The sequence below is a fragment of the Tiliqua scincoides genome, chromosome 5, assembly GCF_035046505.1.
Source record: "Tiliqua scincoides isolate rTilSci1 chromosome 5, rTilSci1.hap2, whole genome shotgun sequence".
Taxonomy (NCBI): domain Eukaryota; kingdom Metazoa; phylum Chordata; class Lepidosauria; order Squamata; family Scincidae; genus Tiliqua; species Tiliqua scincoides.
In genome coordinates this window covers 25,282,048-25,307,719 of record NC_089825.1, presented here as the reverse complement: position 1 = coordinate 25,307,719, position 25,672 = coordinate 25,282,048, and the positions used below count along the sequence as shown (strand labels likewise).

The following is a 25,672-nucleotide window of genomic DNA, read 5'->3' as shown; positions in this document are numbered from 1 at the left end:
TTCTGGGGGTCACTTCTTTGACTTCTGGGCTCTCTCTTTGACCCTGGGCTGCAGTATAATATACCCACTGTATCCCCCCTTTCATGGGCCTTGCTGTGCCAGGCTCCTTCACCTAATTGAGCATCTGAACATCTACCACACATATATAGACTATACTGGTAATGCATGGATGTCCCACACTGAGAAACTTCAAGAACAGGGATTAGTGTGTATCCTGAGGTTAGCTCAGGGCTTTTCAAACTGGGGCATCGTGACGCCCCAGCCTGCGGGCCCTGGCCCTGCCCCCTTAAGGGGTGGGGGCAGCCTGGAGGCAGGGAGGAGGGAGTGGCGCGATCCCCAGGATCATGTACCCAAGCCCCTGCAGCCTCCCGTGGATGCGGGGAGCCCAGTGCAACCTGCAGCAGGGCTCCCCGTAGCAGTGAAAGTAGATGCGGAGCGATCACGCTCCACTTCCGCTTTAGCGGAGGCGGGGTGCGATCACTCCACATCTACTTTCACTGCTGCACCAGGCTCCCCGCACCCCCGGGAGGCTGCAGGGGCTTGGGTATGTGTACCTTCCCCCGCCCCTGCTGCCTCACCCCTCCTGCCCACACAAGAACTTAGTGGCTCTCAAACTCTTCCAGAGAGTTTGAGAACCACTGCGTTAGCTGTTTGTTTAAAGGGGACCCATGACCAATCCCAGAAGTTTTCCCAGTTTGAAATGCTGGATGCGGCCCCTTTGGGCAAGGACTAGCCCCAAAGAGTTAGCGGCTTCAGTCTGTATTTGCAATCTATACAGTTATCTCCTGCTCTCTGACAGTTCAATACATTTCAATTATATTCAGAAGTCATTCATTCAATGCATGCTCTGCTCTTTCAACCTCTCTCTGCTGTTCTAAAGGCTAAAACTGCACCCCCATATTAATTTGTATATGACATGGTGATTCAAACTGTTTTGGTGTGTGAGAGAACTAGTGTACACACCAACTTTAGCTCCGGATCTATTCCCATTCCCAAAGGCATTAATGAGAATCCTTTTGCAGAAATCTTTGTGTGACAGCAAGAACTTGCAAGATAAAAAAAGGCATTTAAAATTTGCTAGTTAAAAAAGCATTGGAAGCTAACTTTTTTTAGTTTTCAAATGTAAACTAAAAAAAAGACCAGGTTGCTTTTCAACCATTCCTGCTTTTGTTCCTGCTTTTCCTCACGGCTCCAGTCCCTAAACGGTCAAATCAGTTGGAGACACCTTTAGCTTTTTTGATGATCTACTTTTGTCATGGGCTGTCGATACTGAGAAACTGGGGAAGCAGGAGACCTTCCAATCAGGGACAGTAAGATAAAGGCCCTGTCCAGGGACTCCAGAAAATAATGACAGGGCAAATTCATTTTTTTGAAGAAACAAGAACAAGCAAAGTATTTTGACTACATTTTCAACAAATACTGCAGAAACACAGGAATTTTTCAAACAATTATTTGAGTCAAATAAGGGACTCAACTGTTGTTGCCTATCTGACCACAAAAACACTTTCAACATTCCTAAGATGCATAAGATTTCTCGCTTCAGTGCTTTCTCTGGTGCCTCACAAAATTCCTACTCTGACTGAAGCTTTTCCACATTCCTAGCACTTACAGGGTTTCTCCGTGGGTTCTCTGGTGGCTCATAAGATGAGCTCTCTGACTGAAGCTTTTTCCACATTCCTGACATTTATAGGGTTTCTCCACTATGTGGGTTCTCTCATGGTACAGAAGATGAATATTCCGACTGAAGCCCTTTCCACATTCCTGGCACTTATAGGGTTTCTCCCCTGTGTGGGTTCTCTGATGGCGCCGAAGATCATTATTCTGACTGAAGCCCTTTCCACATTCCTGGCACTTATAGGGTTTCTCCCCTGTGTGGGTTCTCTCATGGTACTGAAGATGAGTATTCTGACAGAAGCTCTTTCCACATTCCTGGCACTTATAGGGTTTCTCCGCTGTGTGGGTTCTCTCATGGCGCCGCAGATCACTATTCTGACAGAAGCCCTTTCCACATTCCCGGCACTTATAGGGTTTCTCCGCTGTGTGGGTTCTCTCATGGCGCCGCAGATCACTATTCTGACAGAAGCCCTTTCCACATTCCCGGCACTTATAGGGTTTCTCTGCTGTGTGGGTTCTCTCATGGCGCCGCAGATCACTATTCTGACAGAAGCCCTTTCCACATTTCCAGCACTTATAGGGTTTCTCCCCTGTGTGGGTTCTCTCATGGTACTGAAGATGAAAATTCTGACTGAAGTCCTTTCCACACTCCTGGCACTTATAGGGTTTCTCTCCTGTGTGGGTTCTCTGATGGCGCCGAAGATCATTATTCTGAGTGAAGCCCTTTCCACATTCCTGACATTTATAGGGTTTCTTTGCTGTGTGGGTTCTCTCATGGTACTGAAGATGAATATTCTGACTGAAGTCCGTTCCAAACTCCTGGCACTTATAGGGTTTCTCCCCTGTGGGGGTTCTCTGGTGGATCTTAAGTACACTACTCTGACTGAATGTCTTTCTGCACTCTTGGCACTTATAGGGCTTCTCCCCTGCATGGATTCTTTTCTGTGCAGTGTGAGCCTGCTTCCTCTTTCTTCCAATCTGGGCCCAAAGCATTGCTGTTAAAATAAGAAAAGAAATGTAGTAAGACCCAAGGAAGAAACTGCAGGATGAAATCCCAAATAACATTTTTATTTTTGTATGATCAGAACTAGGGCCCAGAAAAGCCACAGCAACTTTTAACTGCAGGTGGCTTCATCAATATGATGTTTTGCTTCTTCAGAGGCAAAGGAATTTCAGAGAAATAAAGGCCACAACTAGAGAGGAGGATTAAGACCTAGTGAAAGAAAGAAAGAAAGAAAGAAAGAAAGAAAGAAAGAAAGAAAGAAAGAAAGAAAGAAAGAAAGAAAGAAAGAAAGAAAGAAAGAAAGAAAGAAAGAATTTAGTTAGCTACCAAACGTTTTAGCATCGGGAGCCACTGAAAAATGTTTCACTTGACCAGGCCTTCAAGCCTGTCTGGCTATAGTGGTGATTTGGTAGCAGTGCTCCCCCCGAAGTAGCAGGTTGTTTAACCCTTGATGTACATAATCTGCCTTGTCAGTTTCACAACTAACCAAATATTCAGTCTTGACTCACTTGTGGTCCACAGTCCTACAGTTTTGGAACCTCTGCTCTAGTGGAAAATGAAATTTCAGATTGAGGGGTGATAGGAAACTGTCTTCTACCAAGTCAAATGTTCTCCTGAAAGTGTCACAACTAGTTATCCAGTCAAAAGTGTATCCGGAATATGGATGACATTTGGCTTCCTGGAGGAAACTGGGCCCAAACGCATTCCTTCAGAGGGAGGTTCACTGGTTCCTTCAGAGGGAGGGCAACCCCATGTACAAAATGACAAACTTCTTCTCCCAGATGGTTCTCCAGAGAATAAGCCCATCTGCACTGTCTCAATTAAGTTTCTGTTTGTTAGTTCCAGATCTAGCCCACCACAATCTCTTCCAGGTACCGCTATAGACCGTTACAGGTTGTGCATTTAAGAAACACGTGTGCACAGGGGAAATTCCTTTGGTATCCTGGGTCCCTGTGCACTTGCCATTGGCACAGCTCAATGATTTGGAAGGGATGTGAAAGTGAAGGGTCAGCTAATGAACTTTTGCTGTGACAATCATGTTACAAAATTAGAGAAAGGAAATCAAAAAGCAATTCGTTTCTTAGCCATTTGTACAGCCAGGCCATAAACATGAGTGGTTGCTATCTACAAAGGAGAACCTCTGCTCTAGTGGAAAATGAAATTTCAGATTGAGGGGTGATAGGAAACTGTCTTCTACCAAGTCAAATGTTCTCCTGAAGGAGGAGGAAATCCTTAAAAAGGAGCATATTGGTACAAGTACAGAGGCTGAAAAGAAGGTGGAGCGAAGAATGAAAAAAATTTGGAGGCTTACCCAGAGCTGGGGAAAAAACCTGAAGGAAGGGGAAGAGGAAAAGAGGTGGGCAGCTTCATGGGGCGCCAGTGGGTCAAATGAAAGATCACAGTAGCAACAAGGAAGACATGAGCAAAGGAGAAAAGAATAGAAGACACAAGGGTTGGCTAACTCAGCTTTTTATCTTTTTCTCCTATATGATTCTGTTATCACAAATGCTCCAGAGACACATGCACTGTGGGATTTTAGAAATGGGCTATGTCAGAATGCCAGATACAAGGGAGGAAACTAGGATGCAGGTCTCTTGTTATCTGGTGTGCTCCCTGGGGCATTTAGTGGGCCGCTGTGAGATACAGGAAGCTGGACTAGGTGGGCCTATGGCCTGATCCAGTGGGGCTGTTCTTATGATTGGTACTAGTTCTTTGGTCACATGCTTATGCAATACTCGAGCATGAGAATCCACTAATGACTGCCAGTGCATTCTCCACCAATATGTTTACACACATGCTCTGGAGACAAGTGCACAGCATGTGCACAGTACATTTGCATTTGCCATAAACATGCATGTGTAGGGATCATGTCTAGTCAGGGCATCTGACTGTTTTCCACAGAAGGATGTACAGCTTATATAAGAACATAAGAACAGCCCCACTGGACAGGGGTGAGACTGCTCACCCCTGTCTCCAGGTCATTTATGAAGAGGTTGAAAAGCACCGGTCCCAGGACAGATCCTTGGGGCACACCGCTTTTCACCTCTCTCCATTGTGAAAATTGCCCATTGACACCCACTCTCTGCTTCCTGGCCTCCAACCAGTTCTCAATCCATGAGAGGACCTGTCCTCTAATTCCCTGACTGTGGAGTTTTTTCAGTAGCCTTTGGTGAGGGACCGTGTTGAACGCCTTCTGAAAGTCCAGATATATAATGTCCATGGGTTCTCCCGCATCCACGTGCCTGTTGACCTTTTCAAAGAATTCTATAAGGTTTGTGAGGCAAAACTTACCCTTACAGAAGCCATGCTGATTCTCCCTCAGCAAGGCCTGTTCATCTATGTGTTTTGAGATTCTATCTTTCATGAGGCATTCCACCATCTTACCTGTATAAGATGTTAGGCTGACCGGCCTAGGTATAGATGTTAGGCTGACCGGCCTATAGTTTCCTGGGTCCCCCCTCTTTCCCTTTTTAAAGATAGGTGTGACATTTGCTATCCTCCAATCTTCTGGCAATGTGGCCGTTTTGAGGGACAAGTTGCATATCTTAGTCAAGAGATCAGCAACTTCATTCTTCAATTCCTTAATAACTCTTGGGTGGATACCATTTGGGCCCGGTGACTTATTGATCTTTAATTTATCAATGAGGTCTGAAACATCTTCTCTTATAACCTCTATATGACTTAACTCCTCGGTCAGGAGGGGCCGTTTGGGCAGCAGTATCTGCCCGAGGTCTTCTGCCGTGAAGACAGATGCAAAGAACTCATGTAATTTCTCTGCCATCTCTAAGTCTCCTTTTATCTCCCCTTTGCCTCCCTCACCATCCAGAGGGCCAACCGCTTCTCTGGCGGGTTTCCTGCTTCTAACATATTTGAAGAAGCTTTTATTATTCCCCTTAATGCTGCTGGCCATGTGTTCCTCATATTCTCACTTGGCCTCCCATATCACCTTCTTACATTTCTTTTGCCACAGTTTATGTTCCTTTTTATTCTCCTCATTAGGGCAAGACTTCCATTTATGGAAGGAAGCTTCCTTGCCCTTCACAGCCTCTCTAACTTGGCTCGTTAGCCATGCGGGCACCCTCCTGGATTTAGTGGAATCCTTCTTTCTTTGTGGTATACACCTCTGCTGGGCCTCTATTACTGTTATTTTAAGCAGCCTCCATGCAATCTGCAGAGATTGGACTCTTTTTACCCTCCCTTTCAACCTGCTTCCAACCAGCCTCCTCATTTGAGGGAAGTCCGCCCGACGGAATTCAAGGGTTTTTGTTAGAGATTTGCCTGGTATTCTTCCCCCAACATGCATGTCAAAACGGATCGCAGCATGATCACTGTTCCCCAATGGCTCAGTAACATTGACATCTCTAACCAGGTCCTGTGTACTGCACAATATTAAATCCAGAGTCACCTGCCCTCTGGTGGGCTCCGTGACTAGCTGCTCTAAGCCACAGTCATTTAGCATGTCAAGAAATCCGGTCTCCTTATCGTGACCAGAACACAAATTGACCCAGTCTATATGAGGATAATTGAAGTCCCCATGATTACAACCCTGTCCCTCCTTGTCACCTCCCTGATCTGTTTCCTCATTTCAAGGTCCCCATCCGATTTCTGGTCTGGAGGACAATAGCACGCCCCCAGTATTACATTGCTGCACAAGCCTGGTAATTTAACCCACAGAGATTCTACGGTGGAGTCAGACCCACCTTCAATCTCTACTTTGCTGGATTCTATCCCTTCCTTAACATAAATGGCCACCCCACCTCCAACACACCCCTGCCTGTCCCTCCTGTAGAGTTTATAGCCCGGGATTGCGGTATCCCACTGATTCTCCGCATTCCACCAGGTTTCCGTTATGCCCACTATGTCAATGTTTTCCCTTGTCACCAGACATTCCAGTTCTCCCATCTTTGCTCGGAGACTTTGGGCATTTGCATAAAAGCATTTGTACACGGAATGCCCCAGGATGGGCTGCTTATTCGCTCCTTTGTCCCTGCATCCTCTCATTGTGCCAAACCGTCTATCACATCCCATCACACTACCTTTCCCAATTTCTTCTCCTACTCTGCCTTTGTCTTGTTGTTCTCTAACCTCCCCATCCTCATCCCATAGGGATGAGGAGTCCCGAACCGGATGCCCCTCGGCTCCTGTCAGCCTTCCCTCAGGGATCAGTTTAAAAGCTGCTCTGCCACCTTTTTAATGTTATGCGCCAGCAGTCTGGTTCCATTCTGGTTCAAGTGGAGCCCATCCCTCTTGTACAGGCCCCGCTTGTCCCAAAACGTTCCCCAGTGCCTAACAAATCTAAACGCCTCCTCCCTACACCACCGTCTCATCCACGCATTGAGACCACTGATCTCCGCCTGCCTAGCTGTCCCTACGCGTGGAACAGGTAGCACTTCAGAGAACGCTACCTTTGAGGTCCTGGCTTTCAGCTTCCTGCCTAAAAGCCTAAATTTGGCCTCCAGGACCTCCCAGCTACACTTGCCCACGTCGTTGGTGCCAACATGCACCACAACCGCTACCTCTCCTCCAGCACTGTCTACCAGCCTGTCTAGATGAGAAGTGATGTCCGCAACCTTTGCATCAGGCAGGCAAATCACCATGTGGTCCTCACATCCGTCACAAACCCCCCTCTCTATGTTTCTAATAATTGAATCCCCCACTACAAGAAGCCCCCGACCCCCCTCCCGCCGAGGAGTATCCTGAGTGCGTTCGGATATGGGCCCGTCCCCTGGAGAAGGGGTCCCTCCCAGGGAATTGTTTCCCTCCTCTCCAGGATGACGTCCTCCAGCCCCTCCAGCTACAATGGGCCATGAGTGGCAATTCTCAGAGCATAGAGCCTGCTTTCACAGGAACATCCAACTTGCTTGCCTTTGACAGTACAGAGAGGAATAGGCTTTCCTAGCCCTCCATGCTTCCTATGAGACATTACAAGGAACCAAAGTCTGATTCACAGAATCCAACACACCACCTAGGGCAGTGGTTCTTAGATGTTTAGCACTGGGACCTACTTTTTTAGAATAAGAATTTGTCACCCGCAGCAGTGAAAGTAAATGTGGAGCAATTGCGCTCCACTTCCGCTTTAGCAGAGGCTGGGTGCGATCACTCCGCATTTACTTTCACTGCTGCCAGGAGCCCTGCTGCAGGTTGCGCCGGGCTCCCCGCAGCCTGGGGAGGCTGCAGGAGGATTGGGTAAGTGCACCCAAGCCCCTGCAGCCCCCCTGGGTGGCGCGATCCTGGGGATCATGCTGCAGCCTTCCCCCCGCCCCCACTGCCTTCCCCCCCCCGCCCACACAAGTACTTAGTGGCTCTCAAACTCTCCCAGAGAGTTTGAGAACCACTGGGGTAGCTGTATCTGACCAAGGTCTTCTGCTGTGAAGACAGATACAAAAAACTCATTCAATTTCTCTGCTATCTCCAAGTCCCCTTTTATTGCTACTTTTCCTCCCTCACCTCTAGTGGGCCAACCACCTCTCTGGCAGGTTTCCTACTTCTAACATATCTGAAGAAGCTTTTGTTATTCCCCTTTATGTGTCTTGCCATGTGTTCCTCAAAGTCTTTCTTGGCCTCCTGTATCACATTATTACATTTCTTTTTCCAGAGTTTGTATTCCTTTTTATTTTCCTCATTTGGGCAGGGCTTCCATTTACAGAAGGAAACTTCCTTGCCTTTTACAGCCTCTCTAACTTCGCTCGTTTCCCGAAGAGCTGAGGGTGGGCGAGATGACTCTAAGATTGATCAGATCTGCTTATATCTGAAAACTGCCGTTCGCAGCACTTACAAAAAATTTAGAGACACTAACAGTAAAACACTTCTACGCCAATATTTCAAGCTGACTGCCCACCTGAAGGAAGCTGTCAGAGTCTCGATCCATCGTATTGCAGAAGCAAGATGGTCACTGCTAATCAGTGCTGTTAGACCAAAAAATGCTAAGAGTTTTTGGCAAATTATATCAGGCTGTTTTCATAAAGAATCAATTGGTACTACCATAATCCCTGCCAAATTGTGGGAATCGCACTTTAAATCAATTTTCTTTGATGAATCCAAATCAACCTCTGCTATTCAGGCACCTATCCCGCCAGACCTCCCAGACTGGCCTGCTGTCTCAGAGGATGAGATCATTTCAATTATTAACCAGCTAAAACAGGATAAAGCAGCTGGCCCAGATGCAATTCCCTCAGATATCTATAAAGCAGCGCCAGACTGGTGGGCACCAATCATCGCGGAGCTATTCAAAAGAATCAATAAATTTGGAATAATTCCAGAATCCTGGACCAGATCAATCTTGGTCCCTATTTTCAAAAAAGGTAATAAGAACCTTCCCTCTAGCTACAGGCCAATAAGCCTTTTGGATGTCGCAGGGAAAATGTACGCATCCCACTAACTGGAAAAACTTTCTTCCTGGATATCTGAGTATAACATCATAGGACCAGAGCAAGCAGCTTTTAGACCAAACAAGTCCACAGTCGACCACTGTGTGATATTGTCCCACTTAATTTTCAAACAGGTGATTCAAAAGAAATCTCGACTCTATGTGGCATTCCTGGATTTAAAGTCTGCCTTTGACTCTATTGATAGGGATAGACTCTGGGAAAAACTTGAGAAGATGGGACTTGACAAAAGACTATTAGAATTAATTCGTGTCCTCCACCTAAACACTTCCTGTCAAGTGAAATTATCCCCACAGGGTGACCTTTCAGCTCCAATCCCGATCAACAAGGGGGTCAAGCAGGGTTGTGTGCTGGCACCCACTTTGTTCATCCTTTTCATCAATGATTTGGCCCCCTTCTTAACAAAGCTTGACTTGCATTGCCCCAAACTGGGATCGGTGGATGTCCCTTTACTTTTATATGCTGACGACATGGCTCTGATCTCACGTACAAAAATAGGCTTACGGAGATTGGTCAAAGCCTGCATTGAATATTTCACAACAAATTCTTTGGAGTTAAATTATGAAAAGTCTAAAATTGTGGTATTTGGGAACTCTTGGAAACCACAATCTTGGCTTTTCAGTGGAAAATTAATACAGCAGGTCAAAGAATTCCAGTACCTTGGTCTTCGATTTCATTACAAGCATTCCTGGTTCTCTCATCGATCAATTGCAATTAATTCATCTAAACCAGTGGTTCAAGCCATAACTTGCTTTTTCTTCTCCTGGGGCAACCGGTTTGTACCAGCTGCTTTACAAGCCTTTAATGCTAAAGTTATACCACAAATTTTATATGGCATCCCAGTATGGATGCCAGCATTAAATAACACAATTGAAAGGGTCCAATCCAAATTTCTTTACAAAATTCTCGGCTTACCGCATTGCGTTCCCTATGCGGCACTCTGCCTGGAATCAGGTCAACACAGGCTGGAGTTACATGCATGGTCCAGTTTTTTAAAATACTGGGCCAAAGTCTTTTTTAGGGCTGATCACGACTTGCTGCTAAAGGGGCTGTTGACTGATTCAACGTTATCCCCTTGCCTAGTACTTTTTGGGCCTTGAGGTCAATCTACAAGGAGCTCCTTCACCCGAGGTTATCATCAGATTTGTGAAAACCAGACTATTTGATATAGAAAGGCAAGAGATTCTAGGCGCAGCACAGAAAAAATGTTCCCCTCTGAATTTTCAACTTAAAATCACAAGTGGTCAACAACCAAATTATCTGTCCCTCCTAATACACCCCCTGGAGAGAAGGGCTTTTACCTTGGCACGCTGTAATGTGATCCCCTCTAATGACTTGCATGGCAGATTTAGAAACGCCTCCAAGGAAGAGCATTTATGCTGCTGCAATTTAGGCGAAGTAGAATCATCCACACACATCATGTTGCACTGTCCCAGATATCAAGTACTAAGGCAAATTTCTCTCTCCCTTGCTCCATTCCAAAACAGGGCATTCTGAGAAAGATATAATTCAATTCCTTCTAGCAGGTGATGTAGAACATACAACCCTCTCAGTCGCACAGTTCTTAAATTTGAGTATCCTGAATCGAGCCAAGCTTTCTGTACCAAGTAATCACTGAGTAGGCTACATTCTGGCAAGATCCGCAGAGTAACTGACTGTTTCTGTCTTTTAAATAATTCATGTTTGTTTGTAAAATGTAATGTACGTTGTATCTGTCTGTACACATAGGTGTGCACTGATACATATATTTGTGTACTATTTAGGTTTATACTCTCTACGATTTCTGTACAGAGTTCTCACCTATCAAATGTTTATGCCAAATAAAGGTTTTGTTGACTGTTGTTGACTGTTGACTTCGCTCGTTAGCCATGCTGGCACCCTCTTAGACTTAGTCCCCTTCTTTTTTTGTGGTACACACATCTGCTGCGCCTCTATTACCATTGTTTTAAACCAGGGGTGCTCACACTTTTTTGGCTCGAGAGCTACTTTGAAACCCAGCAAGGCCTGGAGATCTACCAGGGGGGAAGGAAGCATCTGACAGACACCCCCTTTGATGTATGGAGCCCCTGCTGGACCAGGTCAGAGGAGGCCCACCAAGTCCAGCTTCCTGTGTCCCACAGTGGCCCACCAGATGCTTCAGGAAGCACACAGGAGGCCTCTCCTCTCTCCTCACCCCACATACTGGGGGCAGCCACAGGTCCCCCCAAGAGGCACATGCCCAGCCTTGCTGCACTACGGGGGGAGGAGCTCCCCACCCCCCAAACTCTTTGTGGCTGTGCCCCGAGACCAGCAGGGAGAGGGAGGCGTCACAGGTCCTCCTCGGAAGGGGCGGGGGGCTTCCCTGTTTCCATGGAGAGGGGCTGCACGTGCAGGCGGCAGGGGGTCGTCTCACCTGTCAGCCCCGACCGAGGGACTGGAAGGGAAGGGGAGGGTCACTCGGGGCCTCCCGCGGCTACCGCCATCAGAGCGACTCCATCTCGAACTCCCGCCCCCTGAAGAGGAGCTAAAGTGTCAGTTTCAGTTTAGTGTCAGCTAAATAGTCACTAGACGAAACTGACATATTAACAGTTTGGAGAGACAGGGCTCCGCGATCTACTCATTTTGCCTCGCGATCTACCGGTAGATCACGATCTACCTATTGAGCACCCCTGTTTTAAACGATCTCCATGCACTCTGGAGGGATTGGACTCTTTTTACCTTATCTTTCAACTTTCTAACCAGCCTTCTTATCTGAGGGAAGTCCATCCCTCGGAAGTCAAGGGTTTTTGTTTCAGATTTGCTTAGCACTCTTCCCCTGACATGCATGGCAAAATGGATCACAGCATGGTCACTGTTCCCCAGTGACTCAGTAACATTTACATACCTAACCATGTCCTGAGTACTACACAATATTAAATCCAGAGACCTGTCCTCTGGTGGGCTCCATGATTAGCTGCTCTACGGCATAGTCATTTAGCATGACAACAAATCCAGTCTCTTCTTTCATGACCAGTGAACAAACTGACCCAGTCAATATGAGGATAATTGAAATCCCCCATTATTACAACCCTAGCCCTCTTTGATACCTCCTTGATTCGTTTCCTCATTTCGAGGCCCCCTTCAGGTTTTTGACTGGGAGGATGATAGCATATCCCCACTGTTACATCGCTCCTTGGGCCTGGTAGTTTAATCCACAGTGATTCTATGGTGGAGGCAGTCCTGCCTTCAGTCTCAAGTCTGCTAGATTCTACCCCTTCTTTGACATAGATAGCTGCCACCGCTCCTCCAACACGCCCCTCCCTGTCCCTCCTATAGGGTTTATAGCCTGGGATTGCAGTATCCCACTGGTTTTCCACATTCCACCAGGTTTCTGTTATGCCCACTATATCAATGTTTTCCCTAGCCACCAAACATTCCAATTCTCCCATCTTTGCTTGGAGACTTCAGGTATTTGCATAAAGGCACCTGTACACATGGTCCCCAAAAAAGGGCTGCTTAAACAGTGATTGAGTACTTAAACAGTGATTGAGTTAAAGTACTGTAGAAACAATGATTTAGACTTTGTTGCCAGAGTCTTCCTCCCCCAAGGTGTTTGCATAAACAGTGATTGGATTAGGAAACACTTTTGCATGCAGTTCTTAAAACAATACAATGAATAGGAGACACTTAAACAATGATTTACTATGCCAGATTTCTTCCTCCTAGAGAGATGGATGTTGTAACCATGAGCTTGTGACTTGACCAGGGTTTTTGGAAAAGTGTGCTGGGAGAAGTGTGGCCTGTGTGTTGAGGTTTAACCTGCATGATTTTTTCAGTCCATAATACATAACCAGATAGAGAGAGAATCACCACTAAAGGCAAAAGGGGATTTTCACGTAACAGGATAAGATCAGGATCCCCCAAGGGGGATGCAGGAGGTCCTGAGCCAGGGGCTGTGGCTGCCAGTCCAACCAGGAGCAGAAGAGAGTTCAGCAGGCCAGGACAGCCTCAGCTCCGTTCTCCCTTCCTCTCTTGCATCCAGAGCTACCTCTTCCAGTCCTCGCTGGGCCTCCTCCACCCACCTGCTCCCAGGCCTTCCTCTCTCTCTGGGCTCAGGCCTTCTGACTCCCTCCTTTCCCAGCCCTCTGGCAAGGCCTCCTCCCTTCCAGGGCCAGAGTCCAGGGCACAGCAGGGCCTGGTGGGAAATGCAGCCCTGAAGCCCAGCAGGCCCACTGCACAACACTAACAATCTGTACCTGTCATTTCTTCCCCCTCCCTCTTCTCTGTCTCTCCTGCACAAACTGGCATTTCTCCTGCTCACACCAGAAGTTCCACAGCACTTTCCTTCCTCCTGCAAGGGGATCTCAGAGTTTGCTGCCAGGTGCAGGATCTTTTCTGGTCCTGTCTACCTACATCATTTCCCTGTGAAGGGCTGGAGATTCCTATTCCAGAAAGCTGTGCGTCAGTCCTGGTCCCATTCAGCACTGGCCTTCCCCCGTCTTGGTAGAGGCTTCCAGGCATGGCGGGGGGGGGCACAGGGAGCAAGGCTCCCCCCTCCCATATACTGGCCACCAGAGTGCCGGCAGAGCAGCAGCTGTTATTTGTGCCTCCACTTACTCCTCTGGGTATGTGACTGGCCTTTTCTCCAAGAAGTGGGTGCTGCAGCACAGCCCTGCTCCACCACTGCTGGGAACCAAGTCCTTCAGCCCTGCCTTGCTGCTTGCTGAGCTCCTCCTGTAATGAAATACAATGAAATGTAATGAGCTCCTTTGCTGAGCTCCTCCTGTAATGAAAATGAGACTTAATATAACCAAACTGCTTTCTATTAAGACTAATTGATGCACGTAAAGAATAGAACTGGGTCTGAGGTAGAGATCAAACAAATACTTTACTTTCAGTTCTCAGATACCAATTTGTACAGCATGTTGGTTTAGTACAAAAGGTTCTAACAGCTTAGAGCAGTGGTTCTCAAACTTTTTTGCCCAGGACCCACTTTTTAGAATGACAGTGAGTTGGGGCCCACTGGAAGTGATTTCATTAACCTAGAAGTGATGTCATGGATGGAAGTGACATCATCAAGCAGGTATCATCAAGTCTAATATACTAAAAACAAAATATTGAAATGAATGGGGGCCCACCTAAAATTGGCTCACAACCCACCTAGTGGGTCCCAACCCACAGTTTGAGAAATAATAGCTTCGAAACATATAAACATAACCTAGTTCAGTGACGGCTAACCTTTTAGAGACAGAGCGCCCAAACTGCAACCCAAAACCCACTTATTTATCGCAAAGTGCCAACACAGCATTTAACCTGAATACTGAGGTTTTAGTTAAGAAAAAACTCATACATTAACATCTTTTACCTACTATTACTTGTAACCGGTAATGAACTTTTCCTCTAGAAATTTGTCCAATCCCTTCTTAAAGGCATCTAGGCAAGTTGTCATCACTGCTTCCTGTGGCAAAGAGTTCCACAGACTAATTACATGCTGGGTAAAGAAATATTGGCAGGGAGGGGGTGGCTGCAAGACCTTGCCACTGCTCATTTTCTCAAACAAGAAAATATTTTTTTTAAAAAAGCCCCACCCACAGAAGTGGGCTCTAAGGCTGCAATCCCAGCCACTCTTTCCTAGGAGTAAGCCTCATTGACTCTAATGGGGCTTACTTTTGAGTAGACATGCTCTGAGTAGCGGGCTCCAAGGCTGCAATGCACTGAGCACTTTCCTCATCCACTGTAATGGGGCTTACTTCTGAGTAGACACACACACACTGTAATGGGGCTTACTTCTGAGTAGACACACACACACTGTAATGGGGCTTACTTCTGAGTAGACACACACACACTGTAATGGGGCTTACTTCTGAGTAGACACGCACAGGAGCAGGCTCCAAGGCTGCAATGCCAGCCACCCTTTCCTGGGAGCAAGCCTCAATCCACTGTAATGGGGCTTACTTCTGAGTAGACATGCACAGGAGCGGGCTCCAAGGCTGCAATCCTAGCCATGCTTTCCTGGAAGCAAACCCCATTGACTATAATGGAACTGACTCCCAAGTAGACATGTATAGGATTGGGCTCTTAAACTAAGAGCACCCCCCCCCTTTTGACTAGGGCTGCAATCCTACCCTCACTTTCCTGGGAGTAAGCCTCACTGACTACAATGGACTGACTCCTGAGTAGACATACATAGGATTGGGCTCTCAGGCTGCAATCCTTGCCTGGGGAGCAAACCCCAATGACTTTAATGAGACTTACTTCAGGACCAGCACCATGTGCAGGGCTGGCTCCCTAAAGCCCGCAGCAGCAGCAGCTTCACTGTACCCACCCACACGCTGCACTCTCACGCAGCATGTGAGCTGCCCACAGACAGGGGAGGGAGGAAGTGCTCCCATTGGGCTGCTGGGCAGAGGGCCTCTCAGCCTTCCTCCTCCCTGGGTGGCTTGGCTAGATGGGGTGTCTTGGGAGCACTGTCAGCCCCCCCATCTCCCTCTTCCCCCTGCTGTCCGTTCCTTTCCCCCCTTGGCCTCGCCCCTCCCTCCTTTGCCCCGGCTGCGGAGCAGGAGGTGGCTGGCTTTGTAGCAGCTGCTGGCGCCTCCCAGGGTGGTGATCCTAGAGGATCCCGCCTGGCCGCTGGGGCAATGGCGTGTGTGCCTGTCACCTGGGCCCAGCTCAGGTGGCCAGGAGTTCCCTGGGCACAAGGGTCTCCTCGGGAGACAAGTCCTACTTGGGAGTAAGCCCTGTCAGCAGGACTGGAGGCCCGGGCAGGACACCTACAGGGGAGTAGGGACAGGGAACAACTGGGAGCAGGAAGACACGTGGGCAGGAAGGGTAGGGATAGGCTGACTGGAGGTAAGCCTCATAAGGGAGCTGGAGATGGAGGAGAGAGGTCACTCCTCACTGTGGGAGTGGAAGGCCAGGAGGAAGCCCGAGGGAAAGGGTGACCCTGGCCAAGGGAAAGGAGAGAGGTCTCCATAGGGAGGGGGCTACAGTCAGCTACTGAGAAAGGAGGTTGGGGCAGGAACCTTCATGACCCAGGGCCTGTCCAGACCCAGAGCGCGTACCCTGGAGAGCCGTGGTGGTCGAGACGGGCGCTCGACGCCAACTACAACCCAAGAGTACTAACTGAGAAGGGAGCCAACACCAAGGGACTGGAGGTCCTCCCAAGGCCAGCCAGCCTGACCCCAGCCAGCTGAGGCAGTGCCCTCCAGAACCCGAGCACAGGGCCGAGGGACCCAGGCCAGGAGACCTGGACTACAATCTCTAAAGGACCAGAGGGACCAGGGCCTGAGCCGCGACAACGACGATGACGACACCAATCAGCCTAGACTGAAGTGGGCCATGAAACAACAAGCCCCATGAATGTAAAGAGGTTGACTCAATTAAACCGTCTGTGTAAAGCTGCCATACCTGCTTCCCGTTCATTAATTCACCGCCGACCACCGCGCCTAGACTGGGTAAGCCCCTCGCGCTCCTTACCGACCCCAGGGCAGGGGCCTCCTCCCACCATAGACATTACAATGGTGGAGAATGCGGGCAGCACCCCTGCAGGCCCTGGGGATCCTGACGGGGCGGGACCACCAGAGTGGATGCGTTGGTGAATGGTCCAACAGCAGAGCCTGGCAGAGGGGCAGCAGCGGCTGCTGGCCACCCTAGCAGACCAACAGTGGACTTTGGTACAAAGCCTGGCAGCCAACGTAACCCCGGCTGCATCGACCATCCCTGTAGGGGGGCCTGACCGTACCCCTCCCATCCGTTTTGATGAAGATGGGACCCAAGGACGACCCCGAGGCATATTTAAACACGTTCAAGCATATTGCGACGGCAGCAGCCTGGCCCACCGTGTAATGGGCTGCCATCTTAATGCCTTGCCTCATAGGGGGTTGCCCAGGAGGCTGTGGACACCCTTACTCCCGAGAAGGCCTCCACCTATGCCACCGTAAAAGCCACCATATTAGGGACCCTGAACGTCTCCGAAGAGACATATAGAAAGCGGCTACATGAAGTTGACCTGCCACAAGGGGGCAGTGTACGTTTGGTGGGGAATTGCATCCGGAGCAACGGCTTATGCTGGCTCAAGCCGGCTATACGTTCAGCACAAGAGGTAGCGGAACTCGTAATGATTGAACACTTCCTATCGATCCTGCTGCAAGCCGCCCAGAACTGCGTGTTTTGCAACTAGCCTGCCACATTAGAAAGGGCTATCACGCTGATGTAGACATACGACGACGCGACCAGTACCAGCTTCGCCAGCGGCGTGCAGGGCTTACAACCCAGAAACATCTTGAAGCCGTATAGCGGGCAAGCACCCATCCCAGTGTCTGCAGCACACGGTGGAAGCCGAGACGAGCGACGGGCATGACACCCTGGGGTGACACCACCACTACCACCAGCACGAGCTACATACGCCGGATCCCAACCAGAACGGGGGTCCGAGGGCGCAGTACCCCGCGCACACAGCAGGGCCGACCCGGTCATCTGTTTTACCTGTGGCCAGCCAGGTCACATAAGGAGGGACTGCCCAGTGATGGACTGTTCGCAGGCAGATGCATGGGCCGCTGCGGAAGTAGAGGCGATGAGGCGCCTGGGGGTGAGAGAACTATCGCAGAGCCCCTGGCACAGCCACCCTGTCATGGTACCCAAGCCAGACGGCTCAACACGGGTCTGTATTGACTTCTGTCATGTCAATGAAGTGTCAAGGTTCGACGCCTACCCCATGCCCGCCGTCCCAGGGATGTTAGAACGGTTAGGGAGTGCCCAGTATCTCTCCACACTCGACCTAACCAAGGGATACTGGCAAATCCCCTTGACCCCTTCCTCTCAGGAAAAGACGGCATTTGCCGCCCCCCAAGGGTTGTTTCAGTTTATGCGCATGCCCTTCGGGCTGCACGGGGCAGTGGCCACATTCCAGCGGCTGATGAACCAGGTGCTGCAGGACCACCACGCCTACGCAGTGGCGTACATTGATGACATCATCTTCTTCAGCCAAAGCTGGGGGCAGGACCTGCAGGACCTTGAAGCCGTCTTGGAGGCACTGAGACAAGCGGGGCTGACAGCAAACCCCACCAAGTGCACCACTGGCCTGAAATGGACACAATACCTGGGACATGTAGTGGGAGGGAGCCTAGTACGGCCCATAATGGACAAAGTATATGTGCTGCGGGGGCAAGCAAGGCCCCGAAATCGCCGGGAAGTACAGCACTTCCTCGGGCCGTCAGGTTATTACCGGTCGTTCATCCCCAATTATGCCTCGAAGGCCGCCCCACTCACAGACCTGCTGAGAGGGAAGCCCAGAAGTCGGATAAAATGGACTGAGTCCTGCGAAAAGGCCTTCTAGGACATCAAGGCAGCATTGTGTTCTGAGCCTGTGCTACAAGTACCAGACTTTGGCCGCCCCTTCATAGTGCAGATGCCTCGGGGGTTGGGCTGGGCGCAGTGCTGGCCCAAGGGGATTCCCCCCTACGACCATCCTGTAATGTACCTGAGCAGGAAACTCAACCCCGCAGAACGCCGCTATTTGGTGATCGAGAGGGAGGCCCTGGCCATCAAGTGGGCCCTCCAAACCTTCTAGTATTACCTGCTGGGTGCTCCTTTCACCCTGGTCACAGAACATGCCCCGCTGGTCTGGCTGCACAGGATGAAGGTCACAAACCCCCGTTTGACACGGTGGTACATGTCCCTACAACCATATGCCTTCAAGGTGCAGTACAGAAAGGGTGGAAGGCACGCTAACGCTGACTTTCTTTCCCGACAGGACACCCTGAACCCGTGGCCCGTTGACTCTGTGGCCCCGGTCTTGGCGGGGGGGGGGGTCTGTCACCTGGGCCCAGCTCAGGTGTCCAGGAGTTCCTTGGGCACAAGGATCTCTAGTCTCTCATTTGGTTGGAAACCTGGACAACAAAGCCACCCCCTCTCTGTCAAAGACCTTATTGAGGAGCCAAGGGTCCTGTTAGGCCGCCTGAGTAAAATCCCTTGGCTCTGCAGGAGACCTTCCAATCAGGGAAAGTAACAGCAAGACACTAGAAAATAATGACAGAAATTTTGACAAATTTTATTTTTTGAACAACAAGAACAAGCAGAGTATTTTATCTACATTTTAAACAAACACTGCAGAAATATCAGGAATTTTTCAAACATCAATTATTTGAGTCAAAAAAGGGACTCAGCTTTTGTTGCCTGAGCACAAAAACACTGTCAACACTCATAAGATGCATAAGACTACAGTGCGTTCTCTGGTGCCTCATAAAATTGCCACTCTGACTGACGCACCTTCCACACACCTGGCACTTAGAGGTTACTCCCCCATGTGGATTCCCTGATGGTTCATAAGATTATCACTCTGACTGAAGCTCTTTCCACACTGCTGGCACTTATAGGGCTTCTCCCCTGTGTGGGTTCTCTGGTGGTTCATAAGATTATCACTCTGACTGAAAGTCTTTCCACACTCCTGGCACTTATAGGGCTTCTCCCCTGTGTGGGTTCTCTGGTGGTTCATAAGATTACCACTCTGACTGAAGGTCTTTCCACACTCCTGGCACTTATAGGGCTTCTCCCCTGTGTGGGTTCTCTGGTGGTTCATAAGATTACCACTCTGACTGAAGGTCTTTCCACACTCCTGGCACTTATAGGGCTTCTCCCCTGTGTGGGTTCTCTGGTGGTTCATAAGATTACCACTCTGACTGAAGGTCTTTCCACACTCCTGGCACTTATAGGGCTTCTCCCCTGTGTGGGTTCTCTGGTGGCTCATAAGATTACCACTCTGACTGAAGGTCTTTCCACACTCCTGGCACTTGTAGGGCTTCTCCCCTGTGTGGGTTCTCTGGTGGCTCTTAAGATTACCACTCTGACTGAAGGTCTTTCCACACTCCTGGCACTTATAGGGCTTCTCCCCTGTGTGGGTTGTCTGGTGGCTCTTAAGATTACCTTTCCAACTGAAGGTCTTTCCACACTCCTGGCACTTATAGGGTTTCCTCCCTGTGTGGGTTCTCTCATGGTGCTGAAGATCAATATTTTGACAGAAGGTCTTTCCACACTCCTGGCACTTATATGGCTTTTCCCCTGTGTGGGCTCTCTGGTGGTTCATAAGATTACCACTCTGACTGAAGCTCTTTCCACATTCCTGGCACTTATAGGGCTTCTCCCCCGTGTGGGTTCTCTGGTGGTTCATAAGATTACCACTCTGACTGAAGGTCTTTCCACATTCCTGGCACTTATAGGGTTTCTCCCCTGTGTGGGTTCTATGATGGAGTATAAGCTTGCTGCTGACACTGAAGCTCTTTCCACACTCCTGGCACTTATAATGTTTCTCCCCTGTATAGTATCTTTGCTGCCCAGAATGCGTCTGCTTCCTCTTTCTTCTAATCTGGTTCCAAACCGATGCTGTTGATATAAAAAAAGAAATGTACTAACAGACCCAAGGAAGAAGCCGCAGCTAGTTTGGGAAACCCCAAAAAACATTTTTTGTCTGATCAGAACTAGGGCCCAGGAAAGATACAGCAACCTTTAACTGCAAATGGCTTCATCAATATGATGTTTTGCTTCTTCAGAGGCAAAGGAATATCAGAATACTAAAGGCTACAACTAGAGAGGAGGAGAAAGAAGCCATCGAAAAATGTTTCACTTTACCAGCCATTCCAGCCTCCATGGCTATAATGGTGATTTGGTAGCAGTGCTCCTCCCAAAGTAACAGGTTGTTCCAAAACTTGATGCACACAGCCTAATCCGCCTTGTCAGTTTTGTGACCAACCAAATATTGAGTCTTGACCGACTGGTGGTCCACAATCCTACAGTTTGGGAGCTGCTGCTCTAGCGAAGAATAAAATTTCAGATTGAGGGGTGATAGGAAACTGTCTTCTACCAAGTCAAATGCCCTCCTGAAAGGGTCACAGCTAGTTATCCAGCCAGAAGTGTATTCAGAATATTGCCGACATCTGGCTTCCTGGAGGTAACTGGGCCCAAACGCTTTCCAGGACTGCTCACTGGTTCCTTCACAGGGAAGGCAACCCCGAAAGGAAAAGAGGTGGGCAGCTTAATGGGGCGCCAGTGGATCAAATGAAAGATTAAAGCAGCAACAAGGCAGACAGATGAGCAAAGGAGAAAAGAACAGAAGACACAAAGGTCGGATAACTCAGGTTTTTTCTCCTATATGATTCTGTTATCACAAATGTTCCAGAGACACATGCACTGTAAGGACAAAAAGGAGGAGGGGTACCTGATTGGTACCAGTTCTTTAGTCAGATGTTTGCATGCATGCATGTTGGCAACCTTCAGTCTCGAAAGACTATGGTATGGCGCTCTGAATGGTGGTTCTGGAACAGCGTCTAGTGTGGCTGAAAAGGCCGATTCGGGAGTGACAATCCCTTCCACACCGGGAGCAAGTGCAGTCTGTCCCTGGTCTGTCTCCCTGGATATGGGCCTTCCTTCTTTGCCTCTTTGCCTCAGACCGTTGGCCAAGTGTCTCTTCAAACTGGGAAAGGCCATGCTGCACAGCCTGCCTCCAAGCGGGCCGCTCAGAGGCCAGGGTTTCCCACCTGTTAAGGTCCACTCCTAAGGCCTTCAGATCCCTCTTGCAGATGTCCTTGTATCGCAGCTGTGGTCTACCTGTAGGGCGCTTTCCTTGCACGAGTTCTCCATAGAGGAGATCCTTTGGGATCCGGCCATCATCCATTCTCACAACATGACCGAGCCAACGCAGGCGTCTCTGTTTCAGCAGTGCATACATGCTAGGGATTCCAGCTCGTTCCAGGACTGTGTTGTTAGGAACTTTGTCCTGCCAGGTGATGCCAAGGATGCATCGGAGGCAGCGCATGTGGAAAGTGTTCAGTTTCCTCTCCTGTTGTGAGCGAAGAGTCCATGACTCGCTGCAGTACAGAAGTGTACTCAGGACGAAAGCTCTGTAGACCTGGATCTTGGTATGTTCTGTCGGCTTCTTGTTGGACCAGACTCTCTTTGGTTGGCAACCTTCAGTCTCGAAAGACTATGGTAGAAGCCTACAGCACCCGGTATTCCCAGGCGGTCTCCCATCCAAGTACTAACCAGGCCTGACCCTGCTTAGCTTCCGAGATCAGACGAGATCAGGCATGTGCAGGGTAACAGTGTGAGTCTGGAAAACGTGGTAGCTGCTTTACTGATGCGCTTGTTTAGCTCGGTATCGAGAGAAAGAGTGTTGGAGATCGTTGAGCCAAGGTACACAAAGTCATGGACAACCTCCAGTTCGTGTGCAGAGATTGTAATGCAGGGAGGTGAGTCCACATCCTGTACCATGACCTGTGTTTTCTTCAGGCTGATTGTCAGTCCAAAATCTTGGCAGGCCTTGCTAAAACGATCCATGAGCTGCTGGAAATCTTTGGCAGAGTGGGTAGTGACAGCTGCATCGTCGGCAAAGAGGAAGTCACGCAGACATTTCAGCTGGACTTTGGACTTTGCTCTCAGTCTGGAGAGGTTGAAGAGCTTTCCGTCTGATCTGGTCCGGAGATAGATGCCTTCTGTTGCAGTTCCAAAGGCCTGCTTCAGCAGGACCGTGAAGAAAATCCTAAACAAGGTTGGTGCAAGAACACAGCCCTGCTTCACTCCGCTTCGGATGTCAAAGGGGTCTGATGTGGAGCCATCGAAGACAACAGTGCCCTTCATGTCTTTGTGGAAAGATCTGATGATGCTGAGGAGCCTGGGTGGACATCCGATCTTGGGGAGAATCTTGAAGAGGCCATCTCTGCTGACCAGGTCGAAAGCCTTTGTGAGATCTATGAAGGCTATAAAGAGTGGCTGTCGTCGTTCCCTGCATTTCTCCTGCAGTTGTCTAAGGGAGAATACCATATCAATGGTGGACCTGTTGGCTCGGAATCCACACTGCGATTCTGGATAGATGCTCTCTACAAGTACCTGGAGCCTCTTTAGTGCAACTTGGGCAAACAGCTTTCCTACAACGCTAAGGAGAGAGATGCCGCAGTAGTTGTTGCAGTCACCCCTGTCACCTTTGTTCTTGTACAGCGTGATGATGTTTGCATCCCTCATGTCTTGAGGTACTCCACCTTCTCTCCAGCAGAGACAGAGGATTTCATGCAGCTCAGTGACGATGATCTCTTTGCAGCACTTTAGGACTTCAGCAGGGATGCTGTCTTTTCCAGGTACCTTGCCAAAGGCAAGGGAGTCCAGGGCCACGTGAAGTTCTTCTAGGGTTGGTTCACTGTCAAGCTCTTCCAGCACAGGCAGGCACTCAATGTTGTTCAGTGCTTCTTCGGTGACTACATTTTCTCTGGAATATAGCTCAGAGTAGTGCTGCACCCAGTGTTCCATCTGCTGCGCCCGATCCTGGATGACCTCGCCTGCGGCAGACTTCAAAGGGGCAATTTTCTTCTGTGTTGGACCTAGGGCCTGCTTGATACCATCATACATCCCCTTGATGTTGCCCGTGTCAGCTGCTATCTGTATCTCGGAACAGAGCTGGAGCCAGTAGTCGTTAGCACATCTCCTGGCAGTCTGTTGGACTTTGCTGCGAGCAGCTCGGAGGACCTGCAGGTTGCGCTCACTGGGACAGGCCTTGTATGCTGCTTGAGCTCTCCTCTTTTCCTCAGTGACTGGTGTCAACTCCTCAGAGTGGGCTTCAAACCAGTCTGCTGCTTTGTTGGTCTTCTTGCCAAATATGGACAAAGCGGTGTTGTAAACTGTATTCTTGAAATGTTCCCATCTGTTGGATGCATTTGCGTCGGCCGGGCCTGGAAGAGATTCCTCAAGCGCTCGTGCAAATTCCTCCACTTTTCTCTGATCCTGGGTCTTGCTGGTATCAATACGAGGTCTTCCTTCCTTTTTCATGTGATACAGTCGCTTTGTTTGCAGTTTCACTCTGCTGCACACCAGGGAGTGGTCAGTGTCGCAGGCAACACCCTGATAACTGCATGTGATCTTGATGCTGGGAAGGCTGGAGCGTCTGGTGAGGATCAGCTCGAGCTGGTGCCAGTGCTTTGATCTTGGGTGTCTCCAAGAGACTCTATGTTGGGGCTTTGTGTTGAAGAACGTGTTGCTGACACAGAGACCATGATGACAGCAAAACTCTAGCAGGCGTTGGCCATTTTCGTTCATCCTCCCAGTGCCAAACTGACCTAAGCAAGTGGGCCATGAACTGTTATTAGCACCAACTCTATCAGATGGTCAGATGTTTATGCAATGCTCAAGTATGAGAATCCACTAATGACTGCCGAATGAAGACCCCAAACACAGGGGGAAGTGCCCGCCAAAACATATTCACCTACTCCAAAGGGCAGTCAAACTAATTTATGGCACCGTGTCCCCAGGTACCCTGCTCACCAAGAGACCCAGATCTGGGCTGGCCAGAAGGGGAGGACATGGGGCCATTTGGCATTGCAGCAGCCATGCCCAGGTTATGCAGCATGGCCATAAACTCCCCTGGGCAACATCTAATGGAACAGAGGTTCCTACCAGATGCATCAATCAGAGGGTCAAATGATCCTTCTTACCTACAAATGTCACGTTTTCATGATTGTCCATCATCACTGCTTCATAAAGCTGCCTTTGATATGGATTCACTAGATCCCACTCTTCATTGCTGAAATCCAGAGCAACCTCTGCAAATGAAATTGGGCTCTGAAAGAAAAAGGAGAAATGTCCTATTTACAAGTCAGCCTAGGCCAAGACTTCAGTCCAAAGGGAGAAGCGCAGTCCAGTTTCCTCTGAAAGGACAGAGCATATCTAAATTTTAAAACGCTTCCTCACCCACAGTCCCTCTGCATGTCCACTTTTTGGGCTTCCAACTCCAGTGTAGACTCCCAAGTTTCCTGAAAGGAGGATCAGAGGAGTCTTTCCTTCCATTCCAGTTCCCAAACTGACTCCACAATCCTACGCATGCAAGCCCAGAAGAAAGCATGCTTCTTACAGTGCATATTCCCAGGAAAGCTTAGCCAGGACTGAGAATCTGGTGCATGGTGTAGTTGCGTTCACACATGATAATCACCATCACTTTTCCCACTGTCAAAAACGTTATCTCAATTTCTGCTGCTCCGGCTACAGTGGACCAACCAGGGAGCAGGTGGATTTCTGCTCACTTAAGCCTCCATACTATGTTACTGACAGCACTTTTAGCATGCAGTCTTTCTGTGTTCAGAATAATTGCAAGTCGATGTACTTCACCAAGAATAAAAGTGCACCAAAGTTTACTGAAAGTGCTTAAGAACCAAAATGGGTTTCCAACTTGGATCCTCTACTCCGACACAGTCACTCTGAAACTATCCAGTGGGACCCCGACCACCAACATGCACACTCAGTGGAGTCCTAAGGAAAGCAGCTAGAAAGAGAAAAGGAGGGGAGGAGAGAGGAATTCCTCTGAAGGAGAAGTGCAGAGCAGAGAGAGGGAGACTGCAGGGGGAGAAGGGATGTGAGTAGATCAGTTGGACTTTTCAGGGGGATCCTGGAGAAGGAGGGGAAGATTTGGGGGTGCAGGGAATGGAGAAAGTCGGGGTGTTAATAGGATGGAAACAGACAGTCCAGACTGAGGCTACAGCTGAGAATGAGACAGCAGGGGAGGCCCAAGAGCTGCTCCCTGCAGACCTTCCTCACCTGGCCTGGAGGAGCAGCAGCCATTTCTGTTCCTGCGGAAGGTCTGCCTTGCTCTGGATGCTCTTTCTTTGCAGGGAGAGAATGGAGGACAGTCTGAGCGTTTCTGCCCTTGTGTTCCTGCCTCCTGCAAGGCGTCCTGCAATTCCTT

The 25,672-nt window shown here is 49.2% G+C and overlaps 2 pseudogenes; both read right to left on the bottom strand.

Annotated features, from left to right (window-relative positions):
* Positions 1-1,505: 1,505 nt before the first annotated feature.
* On the bottom strand, positions 1,506-25,672 carry LOC136651829 (zinc finger protein 420-like; annotated as a pseudogene).
* On the bottom strand, positions 21,945-22,066 carry LOC136654843 (5S ribosomal RNA; annotated as a pseudogene).